This window comes from Nyctereutes procyonoides, unplaced genomic scaffold (assembly GCF_905146905.1).
Source record: "Nyctereutes procyonoides isolate TBG_1078 unplaced genomic scaffold, NYPRO_anot_genome, whole genome shotgun sequence".
NCBI classification, from domain to species: Eukaryota; Metazoa; Chordata; class Mammalia; order Carnivora; family Canidae; genus Nyctereutes; species Nyctereutes procyonoides.
This window is the reverse complement of record NW_026575135.1, coordinates 27,902,847-27,916,862: the sequence shown is the minus strand read 5'-3', so window position 1 is coordinate 27,916,862 and position 14,016 is coordinate 27,902,847.

The following is a 14,016-nucleotide window of genomic DNA, read 5'->3' as shown; positions in this document are numbered from 1 at the left end:
ACTAAAATAAAATATTATACAATATAACATGGACAAATTTGCACATATTAAATTAGTGACAAAGAGTACTATAATACTTATTTTTATTTTAAACTGATGTTAGATATTTTCAAAACTGTATTTAGATAAATTTTTTAAAACTTAGTAATGTTTAACAACATAATAAGGAAATCTACCCTCAAAATAAAAACTAGAGAACTGATCAGCATGTTCCTCCTCCAAAGCAAATGATCCCCTTGAACCCATCTCCTCAGGCAATTAGCAATCTGAAATTCACATACATTATTCTCTTCCTTTCCATCTTACAGTGTTTGTTGTATCTGTAAGCATTCATATACAAAGGAATATATATATATGTGAATTTTTTTCATTTTAAAATGAATCTTTCATTTAAAATGAATCTTTTTCATTTTAAAAAGTCATCATCTTGTATTTAATTATTTGGGCTTTTCTCTGTTAGCATTTTATTGTAGCCATTGATATATTTGGATCTGCTTCATTTATTTCAATCTGACATTCTGTTCTATACTTTTATTGACAGAGAGAGAGACAGAGAGAGAGAGTGAAAGAGAGTACGAGCATATGTGTATGCATGTGCAAGCAGGGTAAGAAGCACAAGGGGGGGGCACAGAGGGAAGGGCACAGAGCTGGATATGGGGCCCTGTGTCCACAGAGCTGTGTCATGACCCTGAGATCATGGCCTGAGCTGAAATTAAGAGTCCGATACTCAGCCAACTGAGGCACCCAGGTGCCCCCTATTCTATACTTTTAAAATAATAACATTCCCTTTCCTTTATTTTTTCCATTCTTTTAAAATAAATACATCATATTCATGGAATTCCACTCCTCAAACACATCTCCTGGTACTATCCTTCCATACTTTTAATGTTATATTAGTTTAAATGTATTTTTATATTTCTCTTTGCTCTTAGTAATTTTTAAAACAATTGTTTTTAACAAAGAATGAAGTGATTTTTAAAACATCACATATTTCTTGCAGTATCTCCTAATACATACCTATCTTCTTCTTTAAGTACTATATCCAAAGTTCTCAGGGTGGGTCTTGGTAGGCTTCAGAGCTTTGTATAATAAAGTCGATCATCTCTAACAGATTCAAGGTCTTATGTACCTAGCTTTTGATATTTTAAAAGCTCTCCGCCATTTTCTTGCACCCAATGTTATAGTTGAAAAATCTGATATTAGTCTTTTCTTGTTTATATCTTTTTAAAAATTGTTTTAAATTTAAATTCCAGTATAGCTAACATACAGTATTATATTAGTTTCAGATGTACAATGTTGTGACTCAACAATTCTGAAAGTTACTCAGTGCTTATCAGGATAACTGTATTCTTAATCCCCATCACCTATTTTTCCCACCCCCATCCACCTCTCCTCTTGTAACCATCAGTTTATTCTCTATAGTTAATAATCTCTTTGCTGGTTTGCCTCTCTCTCCTTTTGTTTTTCCTTTGCTTGTCTGTTTGGTTTCTTAAATTCCCCATATGAGTGAAATCATATGGTATTTGTCTATTCTGACTGGCTTATTTTGCTTAGTATTATACTTTCTAGCTCCATCCATGTTGTTGAAAATGGTAAGATTTAATTCGTTTTTATGGCTGAATAATATTCTAATCCATTAATGGAATATTCCATTCTATATCATCTTTATTCATTTATCTATTGATGGACAATTGGGCTGCTTCCATAATTTAGTGATTGCAAGTAGTACTGCAATAAACATAGAGGTTCATATATCCCTTTGAACTAGTGTTTTTGAATTTTATGGGTAAATAGTAGTGCAATTACTGGATCATAGGGTGGTTCCATTTTTAACTTTTTAAGGAATCTCCATATTTTTTCCCACAGTGGCTACAGCAGTTTGCACTCCCACCAACTGCACAAGGGTTTCTATTTCTCCACGTCTTTGCCAACACTTACTGTTTCTTGTGGGTTTTTTTTTTTTTTTTTTGCCATTCTGACAGATGTGAGGTGATATCTCATTGTAGTTTTGTTTTGTATTTTCCTGATGATGGGTGATGTTGAGCATCTTTTCCTGTGTCTATTGGCCATCTGTATTTCTTCTTTAGAGCTATGTCTTTTTCCTATTTTTAATTGGGTTGTTTTTTGGGGTGTTGAGTTGTATAAAGTCTTTATATATTTTGGTTACTAATCTTTTATCAGACATGTCATTTGAAAATATCTTCCTCCATGTACTAGTTTGTCTTTTAGTTTTATTGTTTGCTTCTCTGTGCAGAAGCTTTTTATTTTGATGTATTCCCAATAGTTTATTTTTGCCTTTGTTTCCCTTGCCTCAGGAGACATATCTAGATAGAAGTTGCTATGTTCATAATGCAAACAGTATGATTCTTATTTCTTTGATGTGATCTATTTCCTCTTATCTTCATTCTATTAATATTTACCAAATGCCTACTATGTGATGCACTAAGGCAACCCGGTGCTAGAAGTGCACAAGACACATTAGCCACACATTCTTGAACACTGCCCTCTCTAGTGGTATGCACTTAACACAGGCAAACACATGTTTTTAAGGCCAATTTTAATGGAAGTATTACCTTCCTTTCATAATCTTAAAGACTTGGTGCTCAGAATCTCTATACCATTTGCTTCACTTGACTTGATACTTATTTCCAGATCCAAGTTTCTGCTGGGTTGTAATTAACCTCACCTGAAGTGATTTAAAATTCACTTGATTCACCTAGACGAGATTTCACTTTCATATAGCTGTTAAAAAGTTATACAGAAGTAAATTCACACAGAGATTAATTTTATATAAGAAGAACTCATAATTGAGGGTTAGTGGGGAGGAATTTCTATATTCAACTTCATGCCTCTACTCTGAATTGAGAAATGTGAAGGCGCAAATGCTGTTATGCTTCATAATGCTGTTTTCCTCTTTCTAGGCAAATAAAATTAGGCTTTGTGGCTGGGAAGAAGCTCTGTGCAGCTTAGGGAAAATTATGAAGCAGAAGGAAATGAAGTGAACAAAAGATAAATATTCAAAATATAATCTTGCCCTGGAAACCTCAAATGTACTAAATCCTCTATGAATTGTGTTTCTTTCCATAAAAAAACAGGATATGCTCACAGACATAGACATATATGTGTGTGTGTGTGTGTGTGTGTTTCATTAACATACCTTTCTGGATAACCACAGCAAGGCTTAGCTATAGACTCCAAGAAGCCAAGAAAATGGACCCAGAGAGGAAAAAAGGGATGACAGGATTTATCAGAGAAACTTGCATACCCCTCGCAAGCTATGTGGACTTTTTTTTTTTTAAGATTTGTTTATTTATTTGAGAGAGAAAGTGAATGTACAAGTTGGGGGAGGGGCAGAGAGAGAGGGTCTTTTAAGCAGACTCCTACCTGGTTGTGGATCCCACTGGGGGGGCTCAATCTCACCACCCCGAGATCACGATCTGAGCCAAAACCAAGAGCCACCCAGGAGCCCCTATTTTTAATGAAATAATAGAATTCAACATATATCTTCTTTTAGGAAGTCAATAATAAAATACTACATCTCTGAGCCTTCTGGGAATTCAAACATGATAGCAGCTAATTGCCTTTGAGAGGAATATCAACAAGCATGAAGTATCTCTTCTCTAATTAAGGTGGACTTAATATTGGAAACCTTGCACATAACACATGGCTGACCTGCCACATATCTTCTCCCCACTCGCAGCAACTAAAAAAATATATTTTAAATAATTACAAAGGAAGACCAAACAAATATACATGCCTGTGAATAATTCTAAAACTAAAGGAAACTTTTGTATTGGTCAATGTCATTTCAATAGAGATGATAAGGTCTATAAATTTAAAAAATTTACAACATATTGTAATATTTTTATCCCACGATTCTTTGATATGGAGCTTCTAATTTTAAAAACAAACTACTCTAGATGGTTTCTTTGTAAGGTAGGAGTTTCTTAGAATAATTTGTGAGCGTGAATATTGAGCAAAAGCATCAACATAATAATTATTTGATTCAACCAAGACAAAAGGAAACATGAAGCCTTTGCCCCTTATACGGGAATAAGAAGGCTATCAAACAAGTTTTAAGTTTACAGAGCTTACAATTTTTAAAAATTAAGTGTTGAAAACACAGTAAGAATGCTTATAAACATTATCTTGGGGTAAAGGGTTAAAATATAATGAGCACTGTATCTACCACCTGGTGTAAGTAATAAAAGATGTCCATTAACTTAAGTTCCTCACTGGTCCATCACTGATACCAGTTACTGTCCCTCCTGCTTCTAAAGGTAAATTCATTCATCAAATTTAGTGTTTTATCATTCCCTCAATGTTCTTGATAGTTTTAACACACTGCTTAATACCCTGAAACATAACATCCTACTTGGCAAATTTTAAAAGTTTATGTGACTAGACTTGCTTTTTTTTCTGTCAGTGTTATGTCATTAAGATAGATTCATGTTGTTTTGTGCAGCTGTAGTTTATTCACTCTTGTTGGAGAGTATTACATTATGTGAATATACCACATTTTTTCCCCTTCATTCCACTGTTGATACGCATTTGAGATTTCCCAAGCATTTCGCTACTATAAACATTGCTGCTGTTAACATTCATGCATGTGTCTTCTGGTTCAGGATCCTAAGACATGGAAGCAATAGTTTCCCTTAGGTTTAGAGCTAGGAATGGAATTGCTGAGCAATAGGGTCTGCATATGTTCAATGCTACCATAATATGCCAAACTGCTTTTGAAATCTGTTTATTTGAACTATGGACTTAAAAATTTTTCTGTTGTACACCTCTGCCAAGTTTTTTTTTTATAAATTAATTTTTTATTGGTGTTCAATTTACCAACATACAGAATAACACCCAGTACTCATCCCATCAAGTGCCCCCCTCAGTGCCCGTCATCCATTCACCCTCACCCCACGCCCTCCTCCCCTTCCACCACCCCTAGTTCGTTTCCCAGAGTTAGGAGTCTTTATGTTCTGTCTCCCTTTCTGATATTTCCCACACATTTCTTCTCCCTTCCCTTATATTCCCTTTCACTATTATTCATATTCCCCAAATGAATGAGAACATACACTGTTTGTCCTCCGATTGACTTACTTCACTCAGCATAATACCCTCCAGTCTGCCAAGTCTTAATATCATAAGATTTTTACCTTTTCCTGATTCTGTATCTCATTGTGTATTTTAATGTACATCTCTCTGGTTTTTAATGAAGCTGATGATACACAATTTCTCATCTGTGTTTTGCTTTTTGAAGGTGTTTCTTGTGTATTTTGTGATTTTTACCCTGAGCTCATTTTTCTTGAAGCTTTATCTGTGGAAATTCTTTGATGCCTGAGCCAAATGTTGATTCACCCAAATGTAATTTGCATTTTCTCCTGCTACTCATTTGGAAGTTTTATCGAGCTGCAACAACTTGAAACTAAACATTTGGCTTGAGGGTTTATTTGGATCCCCCAAGTAGAATGAATTTAGGCTGTAAACCTAACATGAAGGCCTACTGTGGTTACTCAAATTCTTGGGAACTTTTCTTTTTCTTTACTCAATGTCAAGGATCAAGGAAGGCAATTATTCTTGCTATTTCCTGGAATGTAGATGGCCCAGTGGTAATTTACCTTAAAACAAAGGTGCAGCCCTTTAAGTCCCCAGCTTTTCCTGGACATGACAATTACGGCACAGAGGTATCATTCTCACTTATCTATGTCCTCTAGACATCAGCATTCCCAACTTCTGCCCCATTTCCTAAGGGTTCCATGGTCAGCCCCACTCTGATGCATCACTCAGCAAGGAACTCCTCTTCCTAGAGAACAAGCAAATCAAGCATCTCAGATTCACACACACACACACACACACACACACACACACACACACCCCTCACTGTGATAAATGCAACCAGAACTTTGCAATTTGAAAATCTAGAAACGATTTTAAATTCAGGAGAAATCTAAGATTTTGTTTATTGTGCAGTCGAATGATGTTATTATTTCAAGTTACAAATGGAAGGCACCATGCATTTCTGAGTTTGGAGGAAATGAAATCTTAATCTAGCCTTGGTATCATGTTCCACATTCTGTAATCCCCTTTCTCTTCCTGGGTCAAGGTTTGCACCATTGCTAAATTGCCCTAAGTTAATTTGCTAAATCACATAGAAAATATTTTTGTGGTTTGGAAAAGTATGTTTTTTATAACTGAGAAATCTTTTATTTTTAGTAGACTCAAATTCAATTTTTATAGCTTGATGAGCCATTTTACTAATAACAGTTACCAATTTTTTTGGATGGCTGGATAGCTCAGCGGTTGAGCATCTGCCTTTGGCTCAGGGAGTGATCCCGGGGTCCCTGAATTGAGTCCCGCACCAGGCTCTCTGCATGGAGCCTGCTTCTTCTCCCTCTTCCCATGTCTCTGACTCTGTGTGTCTCTCATGAATAAATAAATAAAATCTTAAAAAAATAGTTACCAATTTTTAAGAGTGCCCTCTATTTGCCAGACAATGTTAGTGTGTTTATCAAATTTATTTTATCATATTCATCAAATGCTTGCAACTATTTCTGATAGACCAAGATTGCCTGGCTAGTAAATGCCTGAGGTATATTCTACATCAGGTCACTGCTTCCACAGTAGCTCCCTTATACTCTATAATATTACCACACATTTTGAGCAAGTAGCCTTCCCATTGTTCAAATCCAGCGAGTGACTACAAAATCAAACTATTTCTTTCAGCACATATTTTGAATTGTTTGGCAAATAACAATGGAAGAACCGTTTATTGTGAACTCTTAATTCACATCCATGTGTAATGGATGTTTATCCTGAAGCTTTGTACTATTTAATAATTATCTAGTTAAATCACTTTATGTATCAATCTATCAGGTATGGAATAGTTGATGTTTCTAGCTTCTGTGTTTATGAGCAGCTTCCATTGCCCTCCTGCTATTAAAATATTAACATATGCACACAAAACATAAAAAGGTTTCCTTTGAATGCCACATAAATGAAAAATTAAAAAGAAAAACAACCTTCACAAAAGAGTTTGTGATCACAGCCCACTAGACCTTGATATATATCTAAGTCGGCTATCCCCCAAACCAGCTTCTGTTCTAGTTTCCTGTAAAATGGGGATAAGACACTTTTAACTTCTCTCAGGTAAAAATGATTTAATGAAGACATGAATGCAAAGCAATTTGGTATCTTCAGAGCTAAGAATTTTATAAACAAAAGGCATTATCTTGATGCTCTTGTTATTATTCACTTGTGCTATAAAAACTTCCCAAATGCAGCCAAAGTATGAAAAAAAATTCAACCACATCATTGAAAAAGCTTTTATCTTCTTTGCTCTTCTATCTTAGAACCATTAGTTTAAAAAATGTCTGATATACCTGACAAGTCAGAAAGAACTATTGTTACCAATGGAAAAGTAATCTATATGCAGGTACTGATCCAACAATATATGACTCCCAGACATGTAAAACCACTAAAACATAGATGCAGGTAATTGTCAGAATAATTCTGACTCATCTTTAGTTTGCTTGCTTATTGACTCAAATCTGTCTTTTTTTTCAAATCAACTTTATGCTGGTATAATTTATGGATAATATAATTCACACAGTGTAAGTATAAAAATCAATGAACTGTGACAGATTTGTAAATCCAAATAATCACTAACACACTGATCAAGTTATAGAATATTTTCATCTCATCAGAAAGCTCCTCCGTGCTTCTTTGCATAGACCCAGTTTTAACTCACTAGAAATGAGATCTTATATTCAAGTAGACGGTATTAACTTGGATTCAAAAATTCAGTGCCTGGATTCCTGCCAAAGGGATGGGGGTTACAGCAGTTGGAATCATCTGTTTTTCTATTATTTATGAGTTATCATTTCCTCAGAAAGGCCTTCCCCATCTAAAGGCCTTATTACTCTTTCTTATGATACCTTGTCTTTGCCCTTTATTCTTCTTATCACAATTTGTAATTATGTATTTATTGGTGTGTGTGTGTGAGAGAGAGTATATGAGTATTTATTTAATGTTTATATCACTCCCTAGACTTGAGACTTTCCACAAATAGGAGTTTTTTTTTTTCTGTTGCTGGTATGTTCTTAATTAATTCCTGACATTTTTCTGGCACATGGAAGTACTCAGTAATTATTTTGAATACACCAATAAATACCTGATTAATTTATATAACATTTATGAAGTACCTATTATAGGCAAGGGGACTGCATTGTACTGAAGAGTTAAGGACAGAGAAGAATGTTTAATAAGGAAATTCTACTTATGTTGAATACATGATTATGTGTCTATAATACCTCAGTTATTACCACCACTAGTCAATTAAGATATTTGCTCTTTTAATTAGGATTTGGCTGATAATATGTTTGAGGGAAGAAGGGCTACTCTTTGAGAGAGAGTCATGGTGTCCATTCAACACATTTTGGAAAAGACAGTTTTGGAGTCAGATTCTCCTGGGTCGGGATCCCTGGGTGGCGCAGCAGTTTAGCGCCTGCCTTTGGCCCAGGACGCGATCCTGGAGACCCAGGATCAAATCCCACGTCGGGCTCCCGGTGCATGGAGCCTGCTCCTCCCTCTGCCTGTGTCTCTGCCTCTCTCTCTTTCTCTGTGACTATCATAAATAAATAAATTAATTAATTAAAAAAAAAAAAGATTCTCCTGGGTCCTATCTGTGCTTTTCAGTAGGTATTAGTCTATGTAGAAGTCATATGACCTCTCTGACCTATGATTTCCACACTTATAGAATAGAAATAATATAGTTTTAGCCTCATATAGATGGTGTAAGGTTAAATAGTTTGTAAATAAGGGTTTATGTTACATAAAAAGGAAGAAATAATTGCTAGTGTGATGAATTAAGCATAAATACTGATGTCGGAAAAAACAGAGTTCAAATCTCACTCCTACTATGGGCAAGAACTGTGACCCTGGCTGAAGTAATATCTGATGCCTCAATTTCATCATCTCTAAAATAGAAAAAAAAATAGGAATAGTCACAATTACTTTGTAGGATTGTTATGAAATGACTTTATGTTTGTAAAATGCCCAGGTAGAGAATACCACATAGTAGGAACTCAATAAATGGAGTTATTACAACTATATTCTCATTATTATCATTAAGGTCTCACTGTATGCATGGTACTAGGTGAGGTACTTGACATGTATTAAGTTGAGAATACTTCAAATGTGGCCACAGATATGCCTAACCTAGAAAATTTTGTTTATTCAAAACTGTATTTCAAAAATGTGCATTTGAGAATCAAATACAAAATTCTATAGTCATTTTTCTATTAATTCGGAAGAGAATATCAACACAACAGAATGATTGCAACTATAATCAAAGAGAAAAATGTGGATATGACTATGAGAATTCAAACGAGTAGTGTAACAAATTATTTTTTTCAACTTTAGATGTAGGCAACACTCACTCAAAGAGTAAAATTGTGAATGGTAGTGAGGGAGAATATATCATAAGATAAATCTTGATTTTTTAAAAACAACCTTATAAGGAAGATACCTGACCAATGAATCACTCATAAAAAGTCTCAAATTAAAACTTGCCTGAAATTAAGAGGCCAGCAAGTAACTGAATTAATATTTCAATTCTAAAATTAATATTTGAAGTCTATCTATTCTAATGTTTGCCTTCTTTTATTGAGTATTTCTTATATCTGTTCTGTAGCTGTTATGTGGCAGGTACTATTCTAAGCACTGGGGACACAGTCATAAAGTACAAAAAACAAAACTAAATGCAACCTTCAGAATGGGAGAAGATATTTGCAAAAGACATACCTGATAAAGTTTTAGTATTCAAAATCTATAAAGAATTAATCAAACTCAACACCCAAACAATAAAAGTTAAAAAATAAGTGGAAGACACAAATAGACATTTTTTCCAAAGAAGACATCCAGATGGTTAACAGATACATGAAAAGATGCTCAACATAACTCATCATCAGAGTAATACAAATCAAAACTACAATGAGCTATCACCTCACACCTGTCAGAATAGCTAGAATCAACAATACAGGAAACAAAAAGTGTTGATAAAGATGTAGAGAAAGGAGAACCCTCTTGCATTGTTGATTGGAATGCAAACTGGAGCAGCCACTCTGGAAAACAGTATGGAGTTTCCTCAAAAAGTTAAAAATAGAACTACCCTATAATCCAGCAATCCCACTATGAGGTATTTATATAAAGGTACCCCGATGATTATAGCAACATTATGTAAAATAGCCAAATTATTGAAAGAACCCAAATGTTCATTGACTGATAAATGGGTAACGAAGAGGTGGTATATAAATATATATAATGGAATATTAATAAGCTATCAAAAAGAACAAAATCTTGCCATTTGCAATGGTGTGGTTGGAGTTAGAGTGTATTATGCTAAGCAATATAATTCAGTCAGAGAGAGACAAATATCATATGATTTCACTCAAATTTGTAACTTAAGAAACAAAACAGATAAAGATGTTGGGGGGGAAGACAGGCAAAGCATAAAACAGACTTTTAAATTTAGAGAACAAACTGAGGTTTCCTGGAGGGGAGGGGAGTGGCGAATAGGCTAAATGGGTGATGGGTATTAAGGATGGTTTGTTGTTGTGATGAATACTGGGTGTTTATGTAAGTGATGAATCACAAAATTCTATTACTGAAACTAATATTATATGTTAACTAACTGGAATTTAAATAAAAACTGAAAAAAAAAAAAACCCGCAAAGTACAAACATTACCCTCATGTAGTTCACTTTCTAGAATATAGAATAAGAAGACCAATATTTGGTAGAGCACACTTCTATTACCTCATTTAGTCCTTGCTATATTTTGGGAGTTTAGCAGAGCAAATAACATCCCCATTTCATAGATAAGGAAACTGAGGGTAAAAGTGGCTTACTAAGCTAGCAAACTGAAGAGCCAAGACTGGAGCCTACATCTTCTGACTCAAGATCTAGTAAATTATTGATTGACAAATCAATGAAAACTTCAAATTTTACCCTTAAGGTAGAGGAAAGTAACCATATTAACAGCAATAGAGTGAAGTACAAGGCAAGAACAAACATTTATCCTTAAGATGGAAGGGAACAGTGGTTGGTAACAAAAGGCAGATAAAGAGCTCAAGAGTGGGATGCAAGGTAAGGTCAACAGTCATTCCCTCATCCCAAGCAACCGTCAAATAATGATTGAGGGGAGCCTGGATATACGTATCTTGTGCCCCTTGGATGGGATAGCTCTGAGGAAAGGGTTCCCACGCTGCTTGCTAGAGTTCCCCATCAGGATTTAGCTCCAGTTATCAGGATGGCTAAGTTAGTTGATATATCCTTTATTGATTCCTGTTTTTCCTTGTCTCACTCCTTACATCCCTATGAATGTTTCTTGGGACTAACTCTGAAATAAATTCTCTACATTAAAATCTTCACACCACATTTTCTAGGGGCATCAAGACTAAGACACAAATTGATTTGCCACAGTAAAAGTGCCCAGCCAGTAGCCTTAGAATTAATGGGTCCATGTCAAAGTCATATCTGTTATCCAAAAATCTATGGCCAATAGAATGTTTCACTCTGCATACAGTCTATGAACCACTGTTGACTGGGGACTGGGCTTTTTGCCTTTAAGGATTTCCCTGTAAGTATTCTCTGAATCTGAATGCTCTCAGGGAAATGAAATGCAGTTTTTGCCTACACATCAAATGGAGACTATTTCTTCCATCAACAAAACAGAGTCAGATCACAGTAAAGAAGTTTTTTTTTTTTTTTTTTAAAAGAAAAGATTTGCCTCTCCTTTCCCCACTGCCCTTCCACCAATGTTTTCTCTCTCTTGTTCACCTCTTCCTATATTCTTGCCTTTCTCCTGCCTTTCCTCCCTCATTTCTTCCTTCCTTCCTTTACTCAAACAGTAAATATATTCTTACCAAAATCATAGCCTTTTGGGAAAAAGATTCTTTTTAGTTAAGAAGGTAGGTAGATGCAAGAAAGCTGATTAATATCATCTTTCCTCCCTCGATGTCTTTTGTTTTCTAAACCTCTCAGAAGATTTACGAAGGTAGGCAGTGGTACCAAGTAAGAACAAAAATTATTAGTATTGAGCTGTACCTAGAGCTCTTTTTTATTACCCAATACAATACACATAGATTCTTATTAAGAAAGAAAATCCTCTGTGAAGCAAATAATCCATTTCATTTTCCAAATGAGCACAGTGTAGCTAAAAGAAAGAACAGAATTAACAATAGAATTCTCAGTCCAAACCCCTTGTCATTTCCTTCTTTAGGAAAATGAACACAGGTGGAGAATGTATTAATTTCATTACAAGGTAGAAAAACTAAACTCACCTCATCTTTTTGTATTTAACTCCCAATTGGCATAAGGCCATTGCTGTCTCATTCATTAGATTATCAGAGCTCAAACAACACCTATCTTGGCACTAGGGAACAGAATACACTTTCTTATTTTATTAAAAACAGAATCCTTGGCATAAGAAACAATACTAACATGGACTTCATAAAGTCAGTCCCAGCCCAGCATCACAAATAACAGCCCACACGAAGCATACAGATGAAAGCCCTTGCATTCTTTTCCTTGAAGTAAGCTCTATAATCATAAAATACATGTCAATTACATGCTCATTAGAAACAAAGGACATAAAACAGGTAAAAAATGCACATAATATATTAATGACAAACTTTATCAATTAAATTCAATGTGAGGTGTGCTGGAAAATATCACTTAATTGCAATATTACCTCAAATTGGCATTCTTTCTCTTTTTCAATGCCAATACAAGTTTACAAGAAAAAATATGTTTTCATTGCCAAGAAAGTGGATTATGTTACATGAAGTATATTTCAAAAGCATTTCAACTGTAATATTGAAGTAAATGCCAAAGATATGGAAGTAAAACTATCTCTAACAGAAGTGAAATAAAACTTAGGTCATGTAGCTCAAGGTGGGAAGCCAGTCAACCTGAGTGTATGTCAGCATGACAGATAACCTTACCAGTCAGTGGACAAAACTGGCACATGACCTAGAATGTCAATCTTGTACAGTGGTAAGTAACTCAGAGTAATACACACACACACACACACACACACACACACACACACACACGTATGTATTAGACCTTGAATTCAACCATTTGCTCTTCAACATCTGGATTGGTTTGGCAAAGCCAGAAGTGCGTTCTGCATCAGATTCCTATCCGCTTGTGTCAGTTAAAGCATGTGTTAAAAAAATAAATGAAACGAAATAAAAATGTCCATTGAGCAGCAGGACACTAAGGAAAGAAAAGTGTTAACTACCACAATTTCACCATAATGTCACTACTGTATTTCACTGAGCCTTGAGTTACATAGTAGAAAACTGAGAATCCCATCCAACCTGATTTACAGACCTTCACTTCTAAGACTCATTTCCTTCCTTTCTCCAAAATATGGTAGATTGACTATTCACTTAACAGACACATAGAAATTACTGGGTGCCAAGTGCTGTTCTTATCACTTTGCATGTATTGAGTCATTTAATCTTATGGTGAAGGTCTGGATCATAAGTGCCATGAAAAATACACAAAGTAAATCCAAGTAAGGAAACAGAGATAGGTGGGAGTTGACTGTTGTAGATAATCTGGTTCTGACATATAATTACTTTTTTCATATTTATGTATTATATTTGGAGTCAGCTATTTAAATGAGAGTGGTGTTTGAATGATGCTGCCTAAATTGAGGGACTGGGCATATAACACTCTGGGAGAACACTGCTTCAGGCAGACAGACCAGCAAGTGTAGTGGCTCTGAGATGGAAATATGCTTGTGGTACAGGGAACTTGGTCAGCTTCCAGATGTAAGCTAGCAAGAGACTAGCTAGCAGAGACTAGAGGAATAGGTAAAGTCAGAGAAGGAAAGAGTTTGGCTTTACTCTATATTTGGTGGAAAATCAAATGACTTGCCAGCCTACTTTTACCAGATCATGATAATAATTTACATATGTAAATTTCCAAACAATTTTTAACAATGCCC